This window comes from Sinocyclocheilus anshuiensis, unplaced genomic scaffold (assembly GCF_001515605.1).
Source record: "Sinocyclocheilus anshuiensis isolate Anshui unplaced genomic scaffold, SAMN03320099.WGS_v1.1 scaffold1154, whole genome shotgun sequence".
NCBI lineage: Eukaryota > Metazoa > Chordata > Actinopteri > Cypriniformes > Cyprinidae > Sinocyclocheilus > Sinocyclocheilus anshuiensis.
The window spans coordinates 2,720,949-2,727,277 of NW_015542345.1; positions in this window are offsets into that span (position 1 = coordinate 2,720,949).

The window sequence follows — 6,329 nt, forward strand, 5'->3', positions numbered from 1 at the left end:
GGGGGGCGGTACATGACATATGAGTATACACCCACCCATCAATCAATCTGACACTTTATGGTTGAAAACATTTTCATTATAGCATGGAGAACACAAACAAAACACTGTTCGTCTACTAGTTCTGCCACGGCTGTGTTTGTCCATAAAATGCCTGATTCACATACAGATATGCTGATGCATGGATGCACTGCTTACAGATACGATAATAAGCAATTGCATGTGTAGGGACCAGGGGTCACATGTTTTACAGAACACTAGGGATTGTTATTCATGGATTTGACTGTGAGGGATGCTCATAGACAAAGCAAATCTATTTCAGAGCTGTCCGAATGCAAATAAAGATTTCAAAACAAAGTTAAGACACTTGTCCTCACTTCTTGACATTACACATATAAAAAATTGTAAACTGCAGTATCATTCTTTTTGTTTCATGCCACTAGTTGAAAGCACAAACCATCTATTATGGAATGAAGAGTGCTGACACATTGTTTACATTAATATTTGTGTGACAGATTCAAACAGATGAGTCTGTGATGATATAAATAAGCCCTTGAATTTATTTAGCTTGGACAATGTCCAAAACAACATGCTTCAGACTTACAATTTCACTGAATAGGGATCAAAGGAGCCATGCTGAAGCTGTTTGCATAATTTCTGCAATATAAAAGCCCTTCTTAGTTACTCTTAGGCATTCTGCTTAGCACAAGCTCATTAATAAAACTACATTAAGTGCACAGAGAATGCAATCAAGCCAAACATATTAAAAGTAAAAGCTGAAGGGCTTTGTTTGTCTTTTCCATACTGTCTACCTCAAATAAAGAAATCAGTTCCAATACCTGAGCATTATTTTTAAGTTGAGCAAGTAGCACAATGCCCTGTATTATGAATTGCGCACACGTAAATTGCAATTATCGAACCCAACAAAGGATATTTTTATTTGTCTAATGAAGTATCTACTGTTATATAAGTTAAATGATACTCATTTCCTAAAGTGGTAAAACTACATTAGGCCTTGCATTAAAAAGAGATCTTTGAAACCAATGAAGCGCTCTCTATCATTATTATTCGGTTGTATTGTGACACTAATGAGGGAACACAATTGATCTATGTCTTAAAAGCTCTGTTTAAAAAAAAAAAATTAAAAAGACATATTTGTGTAATATGGAGCAGTTTCTGTGCATTTCACTGCAATTTACTATTATTTCACCCCAACAATACAGACTAAATAAATTACATGTTTTATGTGCTATAATTATAAGTGGTGATGCATTTACTTAAAGGTCCCATGGCATGAAAATTTCACTTTATGAGGTTTTTTAACATTCTTTCAGCTTTAAGATGTGAGTGAAAATCTATTTTTCTCACTTAATTAAAGATGAAATAGTTGAGAGAACGGGAGTGGAATGTGGGTATAATGAAGATCCTTGAAACATGGAAAAAGATAATAATTATTCACTTATTCACTTAGTCTTTGTGCATAGAAAAATATTAGATATGAAAGGAAATTTGTTGACATGATTTGAGCTCTTATAATTTATTAAATACTATGAAAGCAGTAATGTTTCTCTGTTATTGTTATTTTTCCCTCTCTCATGGTGCCTACTTATGCAAAAAAAAAAAAAAAAAGCAAAACATTATATTTAATTAACTGACCTGATGGTAAAATTAATTCAGAGGTCAGTTAATTATTTATTATTTAGTTATTTCATGCATGTTAACTTATGGGAATCATTTAAATAAAAAATATGAGGTCCTCCCCTAGTGTAATTTTAGAACTACAGAGAGACAATTGTGATGTTTTCATTTTTCCTTTATTTAAAATCTAAAAAGTTATTAAATTATTCATATAAAATAAATAAAAAGATAGAAAGGATAAGAGTGTACATGTGCATGGAAATCAAAGTAACCTATCCATCAGAAGATATATTAAAAGATGAGATGATAAAAGACAAAAAAAGCTATAATAAATGTTTGACTTCACAGATCCAGAGATGATGAATCAAAGCCTGATTAAATGACGAGCTTTCAGTACACCAGCATAATGTTAAGCTATATTAGGCCGCACCGAGGCCTCAGCTCTGAACCATATTTCTGTGAACTGATGCACTGACCTGTGGGATCACGGTCAGGTGAGGATCTGCTGCAGACCACCAAGATGCCACTAGATATATTAGCTAAAGCAGGGATGCAGCTAAATGGATTAATTCCAAGTCTTTTGTGGAATAACTCGGATTCAGACTTCCAGGAAGACATTTATCCAAAACTATCCAAAGAACGGTTTAGAATTTAAGCTTATGCATGCTTGGCTTTACAGTTAAAAGTATCAATCATATTTTTCATAGAGGCATCGTCTGTTCATTTACTCTAGAATGTGCATAAGCTGGACCTGCCTTAAATGTTTGTTTTTTTTTCAATGATTTATGATATCATTCTTGTCAGATTTTATTCTTGATGTGAAATATTCTGTAATGTGTCACCTGTCTTCGATGGATGCCTGTAAACATCTTTCTCGCTTTACTTTGACAGGTGAAGAGATGGGTTGCGAAATATCTATGATGCATAAATGTGTGTTACGCATGACACCTCCACGCCAGCTGGATAGAACAGATAAGGAAAATCAGCCCATATAGGCATTACAATAACAATTTCACACTGCCCATGCCTCGATCCTGCTCCAATTTACAAATAATCTCGGATCGGTTGTACTTCCGCACTGGATAAATGAAACGCCTGAGATTTGATTCCAGAACCGCACCTGAGAAGATGCACACACACACACACATACAGTGACTCCAATGAAGGAGCTCCATTTATTGATATGTTTCCTCATGAGCAAATTCCTCTCAAATTGCCCCTTGCTCTTCTGTAGACCACACTGTCATGCACACCCTCACCACAACAGTGCAATATTGTACACTTTTGGTCTACACAAGTAATGTTAAACAAATTTGAATGACCAAAAATGTAATATTTAGTGCCCCACATGTTTCTGTTAGAGCATGGCGGGAAAGACAATTTATTTGTTTTAATTGCGGGGATTGACAATTAATTTAATTTTTTTAATGTTTAGAAACACTATGAGATACTTGAGATATCATATCAGTTATGTTAATTATATTATTATATATTTTTATATTAAATAACAATTAATAATAAATATTATTTTACATTTTTTGCTAGCCATCTCTTACATCTAAGTGTATAAAATGTGTATAAATGCACAGTGTGCTTTTCAGTTCTCTGATTTCATCTTTGGGATGTTCTACAGTACATGTAGTGTCTTGAGTGAGTCTCTTCTTTATTTAATATGGCATGTTGCAAATGCTTTTGATAACAGATAAACTGTTTTCTTTGTGTAATAGGCTGTTCTATTCAGAATACCATCTTGTATCTTTAAAAAAAAACATACATGTGTAAATTAGGGGATTTGTTTTGTTGTTGCTCCACTATGGCCCTCTCCAAGAATAATATTTCACTACCTCCACTGAAATCGGTGTAATTATACCTATTACAAAGAGATAAAAATCAAATGGGAGCTCTGACTTACTGTTTGTATCTGACACAACATGACTTTACTGTAGCTGTATTTTAGATTAATTATTATGGATTATTGCAGAACACAAAGGTATGCTTGAAAGAAATATTGTGTAACAAATGAATGCTTTGCGAGGAAGATAAAACAGATTATCCCTGTTTAATTAAAACATAACAACAAACAAATTGATTATTCTCACGCATAGGGTTTACTGGTGTTGCTATGTTAAACATAGATAAAAACCATATAACAAAGCTCACTAGATGGACAAAACAGCCAAAAATGACTAGTCATTATACCAAAAGCTGACTGTATATCTTTGTTTTTATTACAATTTTTGATCCTAGAAGATATTGACACCCTATAGTAGGTCAAAGGTTTGAACTCTGTGCTCTCTGATGTTTTTATACAGGCACTGTCTTTTTGCTCATGCTGGAATGGAAAATGTGAGCATATAGAATTTGATGGGCTGACACTAAAACAGGTTACGCAAGTGTGTTGTGCAAGTGAGCATTCCTTTACCAGCCACAGGATAGTAATTAAATTAACATACTGCCCTTTAAAGCAAATCTTTCTCTCTTTATGATCTGAGCTTTATTATAATTCTGTCTCAGTGGATTTAGAAAAATCAACTTCCAAGAAAAGTGTAAGATATCTTGCCATTTTTAAACTTTCCTTCAAAACAAAGAGAAAATGTGTTTAAATCATTTAATTATGGATGCATATAGGACACTGATAGATTCAGATACAACTAAAGAGTTTAAACCATTTATATATATATGTTTCTGGTGTATTGTTTGGCCACGTCTCCCCTGGAAGCTTTTCTGAGCAGAACTAGCATTTACTTGCCCCATGTTGTACCCTCACCCCCTGAGGTGCTGACCACTTGAGTTATCAAAAGACACCTACTGATAACCATCTAGACTCTATGTTTCGTAGAGCGGTGACATGTTGAACACACTCTCACACATCCACAGTCATGCATGGATATGTACAACCACACACAAACACTCTGAAAGGTGCTGCATGTTTTTTTTTTTTTACTGCACTAAAGCTTAAAAATACCACAATATGTTTGCAGATACTTAGGAAACATGCTAAATTCACATTCTTGACATGTGGGTTCAGTGTTGGAATATCTGTTTTTGTTTTGGTCTGTGTGATTCCACCCACTGCCAGTTTACCCAATAGTATGTCGACACCCCAGGTTGCCAGTTGATGGAAAACACAGCATTTTGCATCTAAGGAAGCGGGCAAATAAACTGGGTCAGAGATCGCAGATTCTACCCGATCTAAAAAGCCTCGGCATCCATCTGAATAGCATATTAAAACACAGATAAATCAACTCATCAACTTACAGTGGAGGATCATCACCTTCCACTGTCAAATTGCACTCATTCCTGTGTGCTATCAATCTGGCAACCCGCGTTAGTCTCATATCTGAGGAGGAAGGGGCTGGAGAAACTCTCATCAATATTTTGAATTTGGACTGCAGTACCCATTTCAACCGCTAGATGTGAACATAACGTCTTGGTTACGTATGTAACCCTCGTTCCCTAAAGGAGGGAACGGAGACGTCACGTCGGTGACCGACGAATTGAGATCTCACTTAGAGAGACCAATCCACTTCGAGTGTAAACTAAACGAGCCAATGCACATTGGCATGTGATGATTACATCCAGCTGCCGCTGATCACAGCGTGAGCATAAAAAGGCAGCCGGTGCAACGCATACCAGGTTTTCGCTGAGGAGCCGAGCTGGTGACCCGGCCGCTCAGCGGTGGTACAGCAACCATGGCGACGGGAAGTGACGTCTCCATTCCCTCCTTCAGGGAACAAGGGTTACCATAGCCGAGCCGGTGACCCGGCCGCTCAGTGGTGGTACAGCAGCTGTGGCGACGGGACGTGACGTCTCCATTTCCTCCTTCAGGGAACGAGGGTTACATGTACGTAACCGAGACATTCCCTTTCAGTCGGTCACTCTCTACGTCACATCGGTAATGACCGACGAATTAAGATCCCTACCAAAACACCATGGATGCTGCCCCTTCCTGTGTCCTGTGCGAGCCTCCTGCGCCCACTTTTCGGCGTAGGCTGGGGCTCGCAACAAGAAGGCCAGTCACTGTTGTCATAGCACTATCCACTCAGTGAGATTGGATAGCACTGGGAAAACGTACCCATGCCACTTGGAACAGGAACATTGCGGAAGCCCCATTCTTCCCGAAGGAGGTTTCGGAATCACTTACACATATGACATCCGTTTAGGTGCATATGGAAGATTGTAACCCTCATGGAAATGGCAGAAGTCTGCCAGGGAAACACGGGCTCTGAGGCTATACCGTGGACTTTACACATATGGGAACCACTTAGGCCTCTACATATGGAACCCAGCCCTCTACCGGTTCTCACGGATTCAGCGAGTGAGGGCCTGGCGCCGGACATTCCACCACATCTGGCTGCTGAGGGGATGGAGGAGCTCGACAGGGTCTACAGTACGGACACTCTGGAGCAGTTTTAGCAAGCCAACACTAAACCGGGGCCTCTCAGCACCTCTACACGTTTGAGGTGAGAACACAGGAGGATATTAGGGATTAAACTCAGGATTACCTGGGAGTCAGCCGGCCCAAGCTCTAGGCATGAATCGTCGACCGAAAATGTGTGTAGATCCCCTACCCTCTTTATGGAGGCCAGTGCAAGCAGGAGTTTCATTGAAAGAAACTTTAGCTCGACTGACTGCAAAGGCTCAAATGGGCCCTGCTGTAGTGCTTTGAGCACTAGAGACAGGTCCCAAGAGGG